The sequence below is a fragment of the Talpa europaea genome (assembly GCF_964194135.1).
Source record: "Talpa europaea genome assembly, chromosome: X".
In the NCBI taxonomy this organism is placed as follows: Eukaryota; Metazoa; Chordata; class Mammalia; order Eulipotyphla; family Talpidae; genus Talpa; species Talpa europaea.
Genome location: NC_140081.1, coordinates 75887606 through 75907494, shown reverse-complemented (window position 1 = coordinate 75907494; position 19889 = coordinate 75887606).

Here is a 19889-nt window from a genome sequence, read left to right as displayed (position 1 = left end):
CAGATGCAGGCAGCTTAACATAGATCAAGGGACACAACATACTATGGATGCATAGAAAATTTAGAGTTGTAAATGTCTACATTAAAATAGAAGAAAATTCCATATCAATAACCAAACTTTACACCTTAAGGAACTAGAAAAATAAGAACAAGAGCATGCTAAATCTAAAGCTAGCAGAAAAAAAGAATAAATGTTAGATCAGAGATAAGATAATAGAAAAACAACAGAAATAACTGATGAAACTAAAACTATCTCTATTTGCAGATGATAATGACTTTATATACAGAAAATCCCATGCAATCCACAAGATAGATATTAGAGCTACTATGAATTCTGCATAGGTGCAGGGCAAACCCAAAATATGTAAAGAACTCATACTACTCAACAACAACAAAAAATTTAATTAAGAGATAGGCAAATGTTCTCCTTCCCGCTCTAGCTCTGGTGAATTCTCTCACCCTCCCACGCTTCTGACTGTACTCAGTGCTTGTATAAATAAATAAATAAATCTTTAAAAAAAAGAGAGAGAGACAGGCAAAGAATCTGAGTATACACTTCTGCAGGGGTGAAGTGCAGATGGTCAAAGGCACATGAAAAGATGTCCATCATTTCTTAATTTTAGGGAGATACAAATCAGAGCAACAGAAAAATATCACCTCACACCTGTGAGAATGGCTGTTACCAGAAGGAAGAGAACTGGCAATTGTTGGAGAGAATGTGCAGAAAAGAGAGCCTTTATATACTATCGGTGGGAGTGTAAGCTGGTGCAGCCATAATTGAAAACAGTATGGAAATTCCTCAAAAAATTAAAAATTAAAATGTCATATGACCAATTATCCCACTTCTGGATATTTATCATAAGAATACGATAACATTAATTCAAAGACATATATGCATCCCCATGTTCATCACAGCATTATTTAAAATAACCAAGAGTTGGAAACAACGTAAATGCCCACTAACAGACTAATAGATGATTGGATAAGGAAGATGTGGTATATATACACCATGGAATATGACTCAGCTATCTTTATTTTTTTTTTTTTATTTTAAAGATTTATTTATTTATTTATTTATTTATTTTTATTTCTAATTTTAAGATTTTTTTTTATTTTATTTTATTTTATTTTATTTTTTTTTATAAATTTTATTGTTATATTCCCCATACAATTGCAGCCCCCCATTCTGACCCCAATCCCTCCCCTCCCGCCCCCGCCCCCCTAAAAGTGTCTCTGGTTCATAGTTTTTTGTTGATTTTGATTTTCACTTTCTTATAGTTATTCATTTTCCTGGTCCCTTATTTAACTTTTCTAGATTCCTGCTATGAGTGAGACCATCCGGTATTTTTCTTTTTCTTTTTGGCTTATTTCGCTGAGCATGATCCCTTCCAGCGCCATCCATGTTGCAGCATATTGCATGTGTTTATCTTTTTTGAATGCTGAGTAATATTCCATGGTATATATGTACCACATCTTCTTGATCCAGTCATCTATTTTTGGGCATTTGGGTTGTTTCCAAAGCTTAGCTATTGTAAACAGTGCTGCTATAAACATAGGGGTGCAGGTGTTCTTTGGAATTGATGTTTCTGTGTCCTTTGGGTAAATACCTAGGAGTGGAATTGCTGGGTCATATGGAAGCTCTATGTTTAGTAGGTCCAGAAATCTCCACACAGCTTTCCACAGTGGTTGGACCAGTTTGCACTCCCACCAACAGTGCAGAAGAGTTCCTTTTTCTCCACACCCTCGCCAACATTTGTTGTTGCTAGTTTTTTTAATATGTGCCATTCTCACTGGTGTAAGATGGTATCTCATGGTAGTTTTGATTTGCATTTCCCTGATGACAAGTGATGTTGAACACTTTTTCATATGCCTGTTGGCCGTTTGCATTTCCTCTTCAGAGAAGTTTCTTTTAAGCTCTTCTGCCCATTTTTTGACTGGATTATTTTCTTTGTTGTTGTTGAGTCTCATCAGCTCTTTGCAGATTTTTGTGATCAGTCCTTTATCATTAGTGTTGGGTGCAAAAATGTTCTCCCAGTTGGTGGGGTTTCTCTTTGTTTTTGTTATTGTCTCTTTTGCTGTGCAAAAGCTCTTTAATTTGATATAGTCCCAGCTGTTTATCTTTGCCTTCACTATCACTGCTTTGGGTGATGTGTCTGTAAAGATGTCTTTGATGTGCAAATCACGTAGTGTTTCGCCTATATTTCCTTCTATATATTTTATGGTTTCAGGTCTTATGTCTAGTTCTTTAATCCATTTTGAGTTGATTTTTGTGTATGGTGTGAGGTGGTGGTCAAGCTTCATTCTTTTGCATGTAGCGACCCAGTTTTCCCAGCACCATTTATTGAACAAACTTTCTTTGCTCCAATGCATAGTCTTTGCTCCTTTGTCAAAGATTAGTTGACCATAAATCTGTGGGTTTATTTCTGGATTTTCTATTCGATTCCATTGGTCTGTATGTCTGTTCTTGTTCCAATACCATGCAGTTTTGATGATTATGGCTTTGTAGTATAGTTTGAAGTCTGGGAGTCTGATGCCTCCATTCCCTTCTTTTTTTTTCAGGAGAGCTTTGGCTATTCGGGGTTTTTTGTGATTCCATATGAATTTCATCAATAATTGTTCTATTTCTTTGAAGAATGACATTGAAATTTTGATTGGAATAGCATTGAATCTGTATATTGCTTTTGGAAGGATGGCCATTTTAATAATGTTTATTCTTCCAATCCATGAGCAGGGGATGTCTCTCCATTTCTTTGTGTCTTCTTCTATTTCTTTTAACAGTGTTTTATAGTTTTCTTTGTATAGGTCCTTTACCTCTTTTGTTAGATTTATTCCCAAATATTTGATTTTTTTGTTTCAATAACAAAAGGGATGGTCTTTTTGATTTCTTCTTCTTCAGATTTATTGTTTGTGTATAGGAAGGCTACTGACTTTTGCGTGTTGATTTTGTATCCTGCCACTTTACTGAACTGATTGATGAGTTGAATTAGCTTTTCTGTGGAGTTTTTGGGGTTCTCTATGTATAATATCATATCGTCTGCAAATAGTGATAGTTTGACTTCTTCTTTTCCTATTTGGATTCCTTGGATGTCTTTCTCTTGTCTTATTGCCCTGGCTAGGACTTCCAGTATTATATTGAAAAGCAATGGTGAGAGTGGACATCCTTGTCTTGTTCCAGATCTTAATGGAATTGCTTTCAGCTTTTCACCATTGAGAATGATACTGGCTGTTGGCTTGTCATAGATGGCCTTTATGATGTTGAGGTATGTTCCTTGTATCCCAAGAATTTCAAGGGCTTTTATCATGAATGGGTGTTGCACTTTGTCGAAAGCTTTCTCAGCATCTATTGATATTATCATATGGTTTTTATATTTCTTTTTGTTGATGTGTTGGATAACGTTGATTGATTTTCGGATGTTAAACCATCCTTGTGCCCCTGGAATGAATCCAACTTGGTCGTGGTGAATTATCTTATGGATACATTGTTGGATTCTGATAGCTAAAATTTTATTGAGGATTTTTGCATCAGTGTTCATTAGGGAGATTGGCCTGTAGTTTTCCTTTTTTGTGTTGTCCTTGTTCGGTTTTGGTATTAGTGTAATGTTGGCTTCATAGAACGTGTTTGGTATTGTCCCTTCCTTCTCAATTTTTTGGAAGAGTTTGTGAAGGATAGGCACTAATTCGTCTCTGAATGTTTGGTAGAATTCATTTGTAAATCCATCAGGTCCTGGGCTTTTGTTTTTGGGGAGGTTTTTGATTACCATTTCAATTTCGCTAATTGTAATTGGTCTGTTTAGGTGTTCTATTTCTTCTTTATCTAGCTTTGGGTGATTGTAGAGTTGTAGGAATTTGTCCATCTCCTCTAGATTGTTAAACTTGTTTCCATATAACTGTTCATAGTAGTTACTGATTATTCTTTTGATTTCTGCTGTGTCCGTTGTGATTTCTCCTCTTTCATTGATGATCCTGTTTATTTGTGCTTTCTCCCTTTTTTCCTTTGTGAGCCTGGCTAGGGGTTTGTCTATTTTATTGATTTTTTCAAAGAACCAGCTCTTGGTTTCATTGATCTTTTGGATTGTTTTTTTAGTTTCAATTTCATTTATTTCTGCTTTGGTTTTTATTATTTCTTTTCTTCTACTGGTTTTGGGGTTTTTTTGTTGTTCTTTTTCTAGATCTTTGAGCTTCGAGATTAGGTTGTTTCTTTGCGTTCTTTCTTGTTTCTTGATGTGAGCTTCTATTGCTATATATTTTCCTCTTATTACTGCTTTTGCTGCATCCCATACATTTAGGATATTGGTGTCCTCCTTGTCGTTCAATTCAAAAAATTTTTTAATTTCTTCTTTGATCTCCTCATTAGTCCAATGGTCTTCCAGTAGTGTGGTTTTTAATCTCCATGAGGTAGGAAAGTTCCTTGCCTTCTTTTTATGGTTTATTTCTAGTTTGATGCCTTCATGGTCAGAAAAGATGGTTGATATGATTTCAATCTTGGTGTATCTGTTGATGTTTGTCTTGTGCCCCAGTATGTGATCAATCCTGGAGAATGATCCGTGTGCGCTTGAGAAAAATGTGTACTCCGTTTTTTTGGGGTTTAGTGTTCTATAGATGTCTGTTAAGCCCAATTGCTCTAGGTCTTTATTTAGAGCTTTGGTTTCTTTACTTATTTTTTGTCTTGTTGATCTATCCATTGTTGATAGTGGTGTGTTGAAGTCTCCCACTACGTATGTGTTTTCTCTGATGTCTGTTTTCAGAGAGGACAACAGTTGTCTGATATATTTTGGTGCTCCTTCGTTTGGTGAGTATATGTTAATGAGTGTTATTTCTTCTTGAAGTATTGTCCCCTTGATCATAATGTAGTGACCATTGGGGTCTCTTTTTATCTTTTTGAGTTTGAAATCTGTTTTATCTGATATAAGTATAGCTGTTCCTGCTTTCTTTTTTGGTCCATTTGCTTGTAGGATTGTTTTCCATCCTTTAACTTTGAGCCTATTTTTATCTTTTGTAGCTAAATGTGTTTCCTGGAGACAGCAAAAGGTTGGGTTTTGTTTCTTAATCCAGGCTGCAACTCTGTGTCTTTTTATTGAAGAGTTTAGTCCATTTACATTTAGAGTTAGTATTGATATGTTAACATCTGTATTTGCCATTGTGTTTGTCTTTCCTTTGATTTTATTTATTTATTCTTTTAATAACTTTTTTTTTTTTTGGCCTTCTTTCATTGTTATTCGTCGCTCTGAGGTTCTGGCTTTAGGACTCCTTGTAGTATTTTTTGGAGTGGGGGTTTAGTTGCAATGAAATTCCGGAGTTTCTGTTTGTCTGGGAAGGTCCATATTCTTTCTTCAAAGAGGAAGGAGAGCTTTGCGGGATAGAGTATTCTTGGTTGGCATCTGTTTTCTTGGAGTCTGTTGACTATGTCCCTCCACTCTCTCCTTGCCCGTAGTGTTTCTTCGGAGAAGTCTGATGTCAGCCTGATTGGTTTTCCTTTGAATGTTATCTGTTTCTTCCCTCTTGCCAGCTTCATTATTTTTTCCTTGTCCTGGATTCTTGGGAGCTTTACTATTATGTGTCTTGCTGTATTTTTCCTTTCGTCGTGGAAGTTTGGTGTTCTTCTTGCTTCTTGTATATCAATTTTCAGCTCCTTCTTCACATTTGGGAAGTTCTCTTCAATTATCTCTTTGAATATTTTCTCTGTTCCTACATCTCTCTCCTCTCCTTCTGGTATTCCTATAACTCTTATATTTCCTTTCCTCATGGAGTCAGATAGTTCCCGAAGTCTTTCTTCGTTCTTTTTCCTTCGTACTTCTCTTTCCTTTTCTGTTTTGGTTCTTTTTATTTCTGTGTCTTCAAGATTACTTATTCGTTCTTCCATTTCATCTATTCTGCTTTCATTGCTTTTCCCAGAATTCTTTAGTTCTTCCATTAATTCTTTGATCTCCTGCATTTCTTTTACTTCCCTCTTTAGGGACTCAATTTCTTTCTTCTGACCATTGTTTTCCCTCTCTAGGGACTCAATTGCATTCTTCTGATCGTTGATTATTTTTCCCTTATCATTGTTTTCCTTTATGACTTCTGTCAGTTTTTTAATCACGGCAATTTTAAATTCTCTTTCTGGAAGGCTCAGAAATTCTTCCAAGTTATTGTCGTTGCAATCTGGGGGCTGGCTTTCTTTTTGTGGTGTGCTTTTTCTCTGGAGAGTTGCTAGGTTGCGTGTGGTTCTTCTCCTCCCTACTGTCTGTTTTCTAATTTGCCGTATGCGTTGGGACACTGTGTTGTTGGGACTTGCTGGCATCTTCGGTGGGCTTCTCTGTTCCCCTCTGGTTCTTCCAGGAGTCATCTGTCAGTTTCAAGCAGCCTTTACTGGAGAAAGGTCCCTGTTCTAAAATGCCGATGTGGGGACACACTCCCCTGTGCGCCTGGTCTGCCCCAGCGGTGGGTTCCTGCTCCCCTCTGGGCTTGGACTGCAGGCCAGAGGGGGTCTGGCGTGGGCGAACTTCCCCCGCTCACCTCTGGCTCCTGAGGAAGCCTTCTGCAGGTAGTCTTTACTGAAGAAATGTCCCTGTTCTAAAATGGTGATGTGGGACACACTCCCTGCGCTTCTCGTCTCAGGCACACTCTTCTGCGCGCCTGGTCTGCCCCGGCTGTGGGTGCTCGCTCTCCCTGTGGGATCAGACTACTTGTTCAGAAGGGGCCCGGTGTGGGCTAACTACCCAGCTGGCCACTAGCTCCTTCAGTAGCCTGTGCTGGGGTCAAGTCGCTAGGTGGCACCAGAGATCTCTCCTAGAGCCCTTGGGGAGCTGATTTTCCACCCCGTGGGACAGGGAGCAGAGCGGGGATGGTAGGGTACACCTCAACGGCTTTGGGGTGCTGTGTCTGCCTTGTGCCCCACCGTCGTGGGGAACCCACGCCCCTAATTTCGTGCCCCGGGTCTCAGTTCCAAAGCCCTCAGTTCTAGGACGCGGGCTGTAGCCCAGATCAGTGGCGCGGGAATGGCGCCTTTTGAATCCCGCTCCCCTGCCTGGGCACCTTGTTCCTGCTCACTCAGGGAGGGCCTCCGCCATCTCCCCGCAAGCCTAGGTCGCAGGCGCAGGGGCCTGGGCAGCTGCAATCCGAGCGCTGCTTTCGCGCAAGCTTACCGGGCGCCGGGGCTGTGTGCTGGTGCTGGTCTCCTCCTGGTGGGCGGGGCTCTCTTTAATGGCGCGTGGAGCTCACCTCCGCGGCGGATCCTGCAGGGTTCGCCTCAGCTCCCGTTCACGGGGTGTGGTGGCTGAAATAGTTCCTTTCCACTCACAGTCCCGCTTGCTGCATCCGTTTTTCTTGTTGGGCGTTTTGGTTTGTGGTTTCCCTCGTCTCTGCCGGTCGGAGAGTGCCGCCTCTGTGGGCGGGGGAGGGGAGCAGGGTTCTGCGCTTCCCTCCCTTCTCATCCTCTTTTATGGCAACTTTCTTCTTCGGGCAGTTTGCTGGAGTCGTCCGTTTATCTTCCGTGTCCCATTTCTCACTGGGACCTGCCGCTTTTCCTCCCTATTAACTTTTTTTAATGGGAGATCTTACTCGCAGCGTCTCCTCGCCGCCATGTTGCTCCGCCCCTTCCAGTACAAAGGTAGTTTCTAAAACCAAAATGGAGCCTTAAAGATTAATAAAATCTTCAAGTGGTAAAGAGGACCAAACAATAGCAAGAGATTTTGGGTTCAGACCTTTCTAATGCTATATCCTTGTATGACCTTGGAAAATGTACTTTTGCTCCCTGGACTCCAGATTCTTCATCTATATGATCAGGATATATACCACCTACCTCCCAGGGTAGTCATAAGAGAAGCAATGACCCAGATGGGCTTCAACTGGCAGAAGATGTTCTTAAAATAATACTCTTATTTAAATGTTTTGGAAATAGTTTCAATCAAAAGACAGAAAAAACTCCATTAACAAGTAATTCTGAAAAATTCCACTAATCAGAACCTTTGTTTTCCTTCTTCCCACATCCCAGCATTCAGGTTAATAGAAGTTTCCTTATCATAGGTATACAAAAGAGTGAAAGTAGTTCAGAAACAGCTGGCTTCTCTCAACTGACTCAGGTAAAAAATGGAATTCCAATTCTAATAGCTCAATTTGCAACCAGTGATAAAAAAAAATCAACTTCCCATAAAGCAGTCCTCTGTCTATTGTTTTGTTATTTCTTTTGTATTCAGGAAAGATTGAGCTAATTATATGTTAGCTGGACTCCAGGCTTCTTATTCCCTGACCTGCTTTTGCCTCCCTTAACTTCTAGAATAGAGGCAGGGGAACAAAATGTGTTAACTCCAAATAGAAAACCATGGACAGTTGCTTAACAGTTCTAAGTAGAGGCTTAGATGTGGGTGATCCACCTCAAGAAAATGGAGTCACCTTTGAGAAATCAATTTCTCTTTATTATCCATGACTCATTGGTGTGGTTAGTGAAAAAAGTGATGACATATTTCCTCCTCCTTTCCAACATAAGTCTGGAGGGGCATAATAATTAGCCATGCATATGAGAAAAGAAGACTATGTCTAATGGAAAAACTGAAGGTAGGGTGAGAAAAAGCTGACTTGATTCCTAATAAAATAGAATCTGCAGTATATTGAAGATTCCTCAACCAAGAAACTGTTACATACTTTCAAGAGTGAGGTCTTAAATTGTTTAAAATCTCACTAGTTTCCAGTCTGATACACAGGATAGCATTGCTTCCTAAGCATTTCATCAAATGTCACAGGACTCTGTTACAGAACTCTGAAATCTGACAAATTACAAATCAAGGGAATATTTGATACTACCAGGAGAGACAGTAGATGACATAGCATCTCTAACCCCAATTCTATCTCTGCATTATCTTGAAAAACACATTTCAAAAGTTCTTATTGGAGTCTGCTCTCCAGTAGAGAAAAGGGTTCTTCATTTAACAAAACTATGCATCCCCCCCACCCCAAATAATGATTAAAAACTTACACGAGGCCTACAGCACAAAAAAGGGAAAATACCCAGAAAGCGATTATGGGCTTCACCAATATCATTGGTGATTTTTAAAAGTTCAAATTCTGTTCCATTTTTTATTTACAAAATTCTGTCACTTTATAATCCTACATCTCTCCAGTTTAGGTCAACTGCACAGGGAAAATGCTGGGATACCAGGAAGCTCAGTCAACCAGCCAAGAGAATAAGACATATCCTCTCCCTTTTCCTAGTAGGGGGATATGGGATTTTAGTGTTCTCATGGGTCTAAAGATTAAAATCTATTGGATTTTCTGGATGAAGACAAAGGATAGGACACAAGAGAGACCAACTAAAGTATTAGCCATAGATCACACAAAAGAGGTTTTCTGAGGAGTGATCCAAAGCTCATTGGATCTGAGACTTAATAAGTAGAATGCAATAAATAATATGTATATAGAAACAACCACTGTCTTCTATAACCAAATTTTAAAGACTTCTAGGAGCACAGTTAATAATAGTTGATAAAAGATATCTACAAAGGCTTCCCTGATAACCATCTCTCTGAAAGTTTTATTTCCCCAGGAATAATGTAGCCATAGTAAAACACTCATAAGGAAGTTTGCTTCATTAAATAAGAGCTATTTTAAAGAACTCATACAACTCAACAACAACAAACCAAATCAAAAATATGGTCAGATGAGCTAAATAGGCACTTCTCCCAAGAAGACATACAGATGGCCAACAGGCATATGAAAAAGTGTTCATCATCAATTATCATCAGGGAAATGAAAATCAAAATCACAATGAAATATCACCTCACATGTGTAAAAACAACTTGTTATCAAACAGACCAGAAATAAGTTTGTAAGAATGTGGAGGGAAAAAGGAACCCTCTCTTACTTACAGTATTGGTGGGAATGCCCCTATGGAAAATAATATGGAAGTTTCTCAAAAATATTAAAAATAGATCTTCTATATGATCCAGCAATTCCACTCTTAGGTATATACCTGAAGTATACAAAAGCACTAATTGGAAGTGGGAAATGTAGCCCTTTGTTCATTATGGCACTATTTATAACAACCAGGCTTTGGAAACCACCCATGTACCCAAATACAGATGAATGGATACGGAAGATGTGGTCTATAACTCAATAGACTACTACTCAGCTATCAAAAAAGATAAACTCTTGCCATTTGGGACAACATTGATGGAGCTGAAGAGGATTATGCTAAGTTAAATAAGTTCTAAAGAAAAAGACAAATACTGGATGATGTTACTTACATGTGGAATACCCGGAAACCAAGCAAAGGGTCAATTAATGCCAAACTAAGAACACACCCAAGAAATCTGACTATAAAACTGAGGCTAGAGGGAGAGGGGAAGGAGGATGGGCAGGAACAAGTGGGGAAGAAGCACAATGGATTGAGCATAATGGACTATGGGGATAGACTGTCGGTACTTTAGTGATGAAAACAAACAATGATGCAAACCAATGTTATAAAGCAAGAAAAAAAGAAGTTATTTATGACTCTTCTAATGAGCCAAAATCTGCTTTCCCTAAAACTTTTAAATATTAGCTCTACCTCAGCCCTTCCATATAAAAGAGAACAAGCCTAGTCCCACTTCCTCATGAAAATCATTTGATTCTCAAATCTTTAAAGACACTTATTTTTATGTCTTTTCCTGTAGGTGAAACAACCTTAATTCTTCCAACCATTTTTTTTTTTTTTTAGTGAGAGAGAGAGATACCTAGAGCAGTCACATATCTGGGGATGTGACTGCTTCCCCCATGGCAAGTCTCATTTTTATTTTTTTTTACTTTATAATAAATTTTATTTTTATATTCCCCATAAAATTGCAACACCCCCATTCTGACCCCAATCCCTCCCCTCCTGCCCCCCACCCCCCAAAAAGTGTCTCTGGTTCATAGTTTTTTGTTGATTTTGATTTTCACTTTCTTATAGTTATTCATTTTCCTGGTCCCTTATTTAAGTTTTCTAGATTCCTGCTATGAGTGAGACCATCCGGTATTTTTCTTTTTCTTTCTGGCTTATTTCGCTGAGCATGATCCCTTCCAGCGCCATCCATGTTGCTGCAAATTGCATGTGTTTATCTTTTTTGAATGCTGAGTAATATTCCATGGTATATATGTACCACATCTTCTTGATCCAGTCATCTATTTTTGGGCATTTGGGTTGTTTCCAAAGCTTAGCTATTGTAAACAGTGCTGCTATAAACATAGGGGTGCAGGTGCTCTTTGGAATTGATGTTTCTGTGTCCTTTGGGTAAATACCTAGGAGTGGAATTGCTGGATCATATGGAAGCTCTATGTTTAGTAGGTCAAGAAATCTCCACACAGCTCTCCATAGTGGTTGGACCAGTTTGCACTCCCACCAACAGTGCAGGAGAGTTCCTTTTTCTCCACAACCTCGCCAACATTTGTTGTTGCTAGTTTTTTTTAATATGTGCCATTCTCACTGGTGTAAGATGGTATCTCATGGTAGTTTTGATTTGCATTTCCCTGATTACAAGTGATGTTGAACATTTTTTCATATGCCTGTTGGCCATTTGCATTTCCTCTTCAGAGAAGTTTCTTTTTAGCTCTTCTGCCCATTTTTTGACGGGATTATTTTCTTTGTTGTTGTTGAGTCTCATCAGCTCTTTGCAGATTTTTGTGATCAGTCCTTTATCATTAGTGTTGGGTGCAAAAATGTTCTCCCAGTCAGTGGGGTTTCTCTTTGCTTTTGTTATTGTCTCTTTTGCTGTGCAGAAGCTCTTTAATTTGATGTAGTCCCAGCTGTTGATCTTTGCCTTCACTATCACTGCTTTGGGTGATGTATCTGTAAAGATGTCTTTGATGTGCAAATCACGTAGTGTTTCGCCTATATTTCCTTCTATATATTTTATGGTTTCAGGTCTTATGTCTAGTTCTTTAATCCATTTTGAGTTGATTTTTGTGTATGGTGTGAGGTAGTGGTCAAGCTTCATTCTTTTGCATGTAGCAACCCAGTTTTCCCAGCACCATTTATTGAACAAACTTTCTTTGCTCCAATGCATAGTCTTTGCTCCTTTGTCAAAGATTAGTTGACCATAAATCTGTGGGTTTATTTCTGGATTTTCTATTCGATTCCATTGGTCTGTCTGTTCTTGTTCCAATACCATGCAGTTTTGATGATTATGGCTTTGTAGTATAGTTTGAAGTCTGGGAGTGTGATGCCTCCATTCCCTTCTTTCTTTTTCAGGAGAGCTCTTCCAACCATTTTTTATGACATAGTTTATAGTGACTATATGTCAGATATTTTGATTTTGTTCCATACAGACTTCTTAAAATAAATAAGGTTCATGTAACTTAAGAGTTAATAAAGTATCTTGATTTAAAATGTCCTAAAGGAGAGCAAGGTAAAAGGAGATACTGAGAACACGTGGTTCTTATACAACAAAGTCATGATGAGTATGACTCTGAAGCCGGAGAGGTCCCAGTTCAAATCATGTTCTATCCTTCACAAGTTCAGTGGTATTAAGCAAGACACTGAATAGCTCTACCCTCCAATTATTCAATGTTATCACAGGGAGTACAGACCATGTGTACAAATCATCTAGCACCCTTGCACCTAGCAAGGATTCACCAAGCGATGCTCTTTATATTTTCAAAATATGGTTACCATTACTTCCAACCCCCCAACCTCACCCCGTCCCCATCACAGTATGGAAATTAACATCACTCCCATAGCACAGGAGAGGGTACAAATAGATTAAGTCATTTACACAGAACTGACAGCAGGTCAGCCCAGGACTGAAACTCAAATCCAAAATGTCCCACTGTCCAGCCCAATCATTTACAACTTTCAACCTCTTCTGCCAAATTCTTTTATTGTTCTTTTCCTTAGTCTGTCTTTCCCAAAGAAGTAAGTGAGCACTTATAACCAATGTCAGATAAAAATTAGACAGATTTCCTAGTGACAGGATGATCCTTTTGCATTTCCTGGGGGAGACTGGTTCCTGCCAACCAACTGGCAAAGAAAAAGGTGACAGCAAGCCACATAAGTGCAAGTATCAGTGGGTGGAGACATGTCAGGAACAAAGAAAACACTTTAAAATATTAAATGCAAACTCATTTACCAGTGGCCGCAGATAAGATGGAAGAGCTTACCATCGACAGGGACTGTGACAGTGATGAATGAAACTATTCTGGAACTGTGAAGGAAAGTGGCCTCTGAGAAAGGGGGCAGGCATTTGAGGGGGAGCAGGAGGATGCTGTGGGCGGGGGAACAGGAAGAGAATGAGAACTAGTTACGTGTGGGCTGAGGCATTTTCAGTGGCAGAACAAAAAATATAGAAATAATGTTGCTGCTGGTACTTAAAAAGCCCAGGCAGGCATCAATTCCCACCCACCTGACGCTATAGTTCCCCATACTCTAAAATCAGGGACGCTATAGTTTCAAGGGCAGAACTAAGGGGGAAGGGAGAAATGGGTAAAATGCATTTGGACAAATGAAATTAAACAGTGTCAGTTATCAAACCCCAAAAAGAAGAAAAGAAACCCATGGCAGGGCCAGTATAATGGATGATGCAATCACTGCATGCAGGGTCGGCTGCCCTTGGCACTTAAGAAGGGCTATTATCAAAGGACTAAGGAAGTTTGCAAGTCATTGTTCCAAGTTCTTTTCACTTCCCAGTTAAAAGATGACATGCTGCCAGAAATAAAGCAACCCTGAGTCAGAGTTGGGACTGAAAGAAAGTGTTGAAAATGGAAGGTGAGTTAGGGAAATGGGTTTGTTTCTCATAAAAGAAAATAAAGAATTTTTATTTGTTGCATTTCCCTAAAAGCTACTGGGAAACCGGAGAACTTCTCACGCTTCATTTTTAAGTACTTGCCTATTTTAGTGAATACAAACATGCATTTTAGGTTCACGTCTACCTTTGTCCCTCAACATAGTTTAAGGATTTGTGTTTCTCCAGAAAAGCTACCTCATGTCCTCTGAAATCCTTTCATCCACTCTGAGTATTTATCACGCTGCTGCTGGATGACAAGCATGGTGTCAGATGCCACCAGATTGGAGAATGTATAAACAAGGATAAGATGTGGCCCTTGACCTCAAGGAATTCAGATACTAGTGGGGAAGACCACATCAACAGTCATGAAGCAGGTAAATTCCAATTCAAAGGTGAAGTCACCACCAATTCGAGGGCAAGTGGATAACACACAAGAGCCCCACGAATGAAGAGCAAATGAAAGGAACGAGGAAGTGAAGGCACCTCTGAAAACCAAGAAAATCTTCACTGGAGGAGGTAGTCCTGGGACACATACGGGAGGAGATGAGCCTTATGAAATGAATCAGATTTTACAGGGAAGGAGAAAGGCCATCCCAAGATGGGAAGTTTCTCTTTGATGCAAAAATTTCTAGCTTGATAATTAAAAGAAAAAGTCCAAAAAGTGAAGTTTTCCAGACTTTTCAAAACTCCTTTTAATAGCCTTATGATTTGCCTTTTTTGCCTTTTAAGTTCAAAACTTCATTTCTTGACTTTTGATCTTTTCCTAATTAAGTGATCCTCAAGGCTGAGCATGCGTCTCAATCAACTGAGCTTATTAAACAGGCAGACACATAGTCTCTGATTCACACTATCTAAGGCAGGGACCAAAACGTAAATCTCTTAACCAGATTCCTTCCCAGGCAAATTCTGCTACAGATAGTCAAAAGAGCACCACGTTTTGCGAACACTAGTGCGAATCAAACTACAAATGTATCCCTGTAAAAATACAGGCATTTCAGGCAGTTAGCCTCCTCACCACCACCCCGACCTCCGGTTGTTGCATGGCATGGAACAGAAAACCCATCCTGTCCCTCCGAACCACACAGTGTTGTAAATAAATGAATGTTAATACAATAAAATTTTTGAAAACTGAGTCACAAAGTCTGTAAGAAAAACATCAAAAACAATACACACTCACAAAATAAAGAACATCAAACTGAAAAATTGTCCAGGTTTAACCCAAAACCCACAAAATTCATAAAAGTTCAAAGTTCAACAGAAAAAAAATATACCCGCCCATCCAGCTGAGCTAGCTGTTTTAGCCTGACCAGTGACCTCGGGGGCTGTCCATCTTGTAGCAATTAATAAAACAAAAATATAGCTCTAAGTCTCAAAAATGCAATAAATCATTTTTTAAATAGCAGAAGATATGAATCTACCAGCGGTTAGAGAAAATAGCTCAGTACATAACCCATACTTCCTAGACTGCCCAAATAGCCCTCCCAAAGCACATCTCTGCACAAGCTCTATTGATTATTCCAAAACCTATTGTTGACAACCCATTGTCTACTCTCTAGAATAAAATGCCTACTTCTTAATCTGACAGTCAAATGCCTCCTTCAACTGATCCCCAAATAATCTGTAATACCTTGTCTATTATTATTTCTGCACTCTATACCCCTGTAACACCTGACTACTTATTCCATCTGTATAAATCGATCAAGGACTTCCCCCCGCCCCCTGCTGACACTGAGCATGCTAGTCCCTCTACCCAGAATGCCACAACTTCTGCCCTTTCCACTGCCTTCAGGTGCCTCCACTGGAGACTTCCCGATTCTCCAGCCAAAAGTAATCTACCTCTCATCACCACTCCCACCATATTTGGTAGCACTCTTCTAGAACTTAAATACATTTGATCTCCTTTATAAATGACTGTGTATATCTCATCTGTCTTATTAAATTTTAAGTGCATTAACAGTTGATATTATCCCGCAGCACCCAATGCAGCAAATTACTAAATTAGTGAATTCTTTTACAATGGTATAGAAGAGGTTAAAAATAGACTAGTATAATAACTGACAGATGGTCTGAAAATTTTTTTTTTCATAGTAGAACTGGCATTTATCCAATAAAGACAGACTGGATCTTGCTACTTAAAGTACATTTTCCTACAGATACTATAAGATGTGGTTCCCTCTTTTATTTTTTTTTTTCATTTTTCAATAAGAAACACTTGAAATTTCTGAGAAATGATAGTATGGAGAGAGCAGCAACTTTGATGGTCCAAACTGTTTTCCATCCATCCTCACTTCCTTTCCACTAACTTTTATTTGAGCCTTAGATTTAGTTAACCTAATGCTAAGGGATCTGAAGCACAGGACAACCAATTTGGTTAAACTGTATTAAAGTGTTGCCCTCCGATCTAGTTTCGGCATAATGCAAAAAAGAAATCCCTCATCAATCAGCAGGATTGACCAGGACCCCCCTCAGCACTTCTCCCATGTTATAGAGCCCTCTGGGAAGTCCCAGAGAAGTTGGAGACAGTCTCTCTCCTCAAGGAACCCACATTCTCCAAGCTAGAGTCCCTGAATCAACATGCCCAAATTTTTTAAAAGCAATGAATTAACAGAGTTTTCATATAACTATAGTGATCAGTGTACACGGGTGCAGGGTGGACCCCAAACACAGGCTCAATGAATAACTCCCTACACCATGCAGAGCAAATGCAAAATAAATGTGTATATTAACCTCCCTTAGTATCTAAAATTCCATTGTTCCCTAAAGGAAAGGCAATAAGGACACCATTTAAAATGCTAATGTTTTCCAGAGCCAAGAGTTTGAAAAACAATTGCATGGACAATTTTTCACAAACCTGTCAGATGCCTGCCTTCTGCTGAATAAGAAGGAAGCTCAAACCCTGGCTGCTTCTGACAGGCATTTACTACTTGTCGGTAAACGATTGTCAGGATTTTCGGCCCTCCCGCCATTAGATTAAATGCATGCCCGATGGCAGACACCTGGAGTAGGGTGTGGGCATGCATAGGTGGGTACACCTGGGCTGAGACCAGCTTATAAGAACAGAGCCACCAGAAGAGAACAAGCACGAGAGCAGAAGAGAATGAGCAGCAAAGCAGAGACCACGAGAGAACTCCAGAGAACCCAAAAAGAGTGAAGACTTGCTGGGGGCAGGGAGGCCTGCCAGCCTCCTGCCCCCCCTGGCCTCCCTGCCTGCCAATACCTGGTAAACTCAATAAAACCCTGAAAAAGCCAGAGAGCTCCAGGACTCCTACTTCACCCATCTGCTCCAATCATAGTGATCCTGCACTGTGCCTTCCTGCCATTATACTGTTGCTGTGGTCGTCTCTCCTGGCCACCATCTGAAATATGTGAGTGCTTTTAGCCTCATCTTCAAGAAACTCAGTCTTTTTTTTTTTTTTTTTGTGGGACCCTTGCCGGTGTCCGGGGACCGAACCTGTGCTGCAAGATGCTGCGGGCAGCCTCGCAGCCCAGTGCTCAACCGCTGTGCCACCAGGGGAGGCCCAAGAAACTCAGTCTTGTGAGAAAGACAGATATGTAAATAAATTCAAATATAATGGGGACAGTAACAAGACAGGTATGCACAGGTGCCATGGAACTCAGAGGAAAAACATAGCCCCATCTGAAGGAGTTGGAGAATACTTCTTTAGAGGAGGTAATATTTGAGCTGTGTCTTGAAATATGAACAGAAATTGGCAAAGAGCAGTGGAAAGTTTATCACAGGCAGAATGATTTGCATGGACAAGGTCATGGAGCAGCCTTTCTGTGCTAAGTTTAAGAGTGTGTGTGTAGTAGGGGAGCAGAAACAGAAAGATCTGTTACCATAGCATCAAGTGTGAGACATAAAGTAGGAAGAGGTGAAATGATCATGAAAGAGGCAGATCATGAAGAGCCTTGTATATCATGTTACGGAACTTGGACTCGATGGTCCGCTTAATAGGTAACATTGAAGGATTTTAAACAGGAGACAACTAGACTTATAAGCTTTAGAAAATAGGTGGTGACAGTGGTGGAGAATGGAGTGAAACATTGCAGGACTAGTATGGAGTACGTGTAACAGCTAACTTGAGAAGCCCAGATACTGCTCCCTCTGGCTTTCTGCTCTTCTACTCTTCCCTCCTCCAACTTCCCTTCCTCCTCTCGACTCTGCCAACCAATCAGTGCCTCAGGCCTGCCCTTGGTCCAGCATGGAACTGCAGGTAGATCTCTAGCTAGAAGGAAAAGTTCCCAATGCTGGGTTTTTGTTTTTGTTTTTTTCACAAAAAACATTCAACCAACTGGACACATATATGCCAGCCACAGTGTTCTCTACATAGGAGGCTACAGAGAGGAAAAAGCACCCTTCACTAGGATGTGTCTCTTACCTAAAAATCTCCTAAAGACCCCCTTGGAAGCCTTCTCTATTCAGTGTGCAAAAATAATTTCTGTTCAAATAACTGCTGTTTATTTGACAAGACTGATAGGAGTTTAGAACTGAGGTAAACTCATGTTCTCTGTTCATTTATTACAGAAGTTCTATTTTCATTTCCCTCTCTATTTTTCTTTTTTTTTAAGATTTTTTATTATTTTTTATTTATTTATACAAGCACTGGGTACAGTCAGAAGCGCAGGAGGGTGAGAGAATTCACCAGAGTCAGAGCGGGGAACAGAACAGGCAGACTGATGAAGTACACTGCTGAGGGGAGCAGCGGGCGGCAGGAGAGGTCTGTGCACCATGTGGGACCCTCTTCCGGTGGCCGGGAAGCAGCCAGGGATCGAACTGGCGCTGCAGAGGCTGCGGGCAGCTTCGCAACCCAGCGCTCAACCGCTGCACCACCGGGGAGGCCCTCCCTCTCCATTTTTCAAAACCCTGTAAATATTTACTGTTTCCTTAATAATTCCTTACTGTCTCCCTTTTTTCGCTCTCGTAGGCTGCCTGAAAGCAGCTCGCCATTTAACTTAGGCGTTTTCTCATAATTGATTTTTCACCTGAGATAACATCTTTAACTGCAAAATATGAAAAAAAATAGCACTAAGGTGTTGACGTTCACTGAGTGATAACCACATCCAGTGGTGATCTATAGATTTTATTTTATTGGCATAACATTGCATTATAACCCTATATAGGTTTCACTTGTGCAGCACTGAAAATCAAGATGGATACATATGAGATTAAGTTCACCTCTAAAAATCTTGAAATGAAACTGACCTTGGTCCCAGCTCAGCTTGGCTGGAAGAGGCATTGCCAGTTCACAGCCAGTAAGAGGTCCTAGAGGCTGGCTGTGAGGCTGACCAAACAATACTATGTTTCTCAAATAAAATGAGCCACACACACAGAGGCACCCCGGGCAGAGAAGCCTTAAGGTTATATGCTTGCATTCTTTCATCTTCCTCAGTCCTTACAATGAAATCTACTCTATTGAGCACACTGAACATGTCTTACCAGATTGGATCAGTGAGACAGCAAAAGCGAGGAAAGAGGTGTTACCTGGACTCCTATGGAGACAGAAAGTTATCTTCATCTCCAGGTAAATCAGTCAATCCCAGAGTTCAATCTATTCCCTCCTCCAGTAAGTAATTAGTAATTCCTGTGTGGTCTAGAAAGAGCCCACCTGTCTGTAATAAATAACCAGAACGAATTGCCAACCAAGTCAAAAATGCCAAGTGATGTGACATCAACACAGGCAACATAAGATGTGGTTCAAGAAAAGGCTTTTGAAGGAATGAAGAGATTGGTGAGATTTCAGGGAGAGGACAAGTTTAAAAACCTACCATTTTTTGAATGTTTATCATGTTACAGACACTATGCCAACACATTCTTCCCATTAAGCAAATATTATATTGCCCAATTTACAGATCAGGATCTGAGGATCCCAGTGCTTAAATTACCTGCCCATCAGGTGATATGGCGCAGGGTCAGAAGTCAAATCCAAATCAGCCTGACTCAGGAGCCCAACATCATAATTTAACACTCTTGCCTACAAGATTTAACACTCTTGCCTACAAAATAATCCTAGGCCTTGGGGGTCAAATGGCTGAGCCAATGGAAAGACCGAGTTAGAAAAGGCATTGGAAAGGGAGTCACAGCCCCCGTATATCTCTCTTCACCAGTATCAAGGGTTAATGCACATCTGACTCTAAAGTCAAAGTGCTCTCTTGCGCCTGTGAGCATATACAGGCTCCCAGT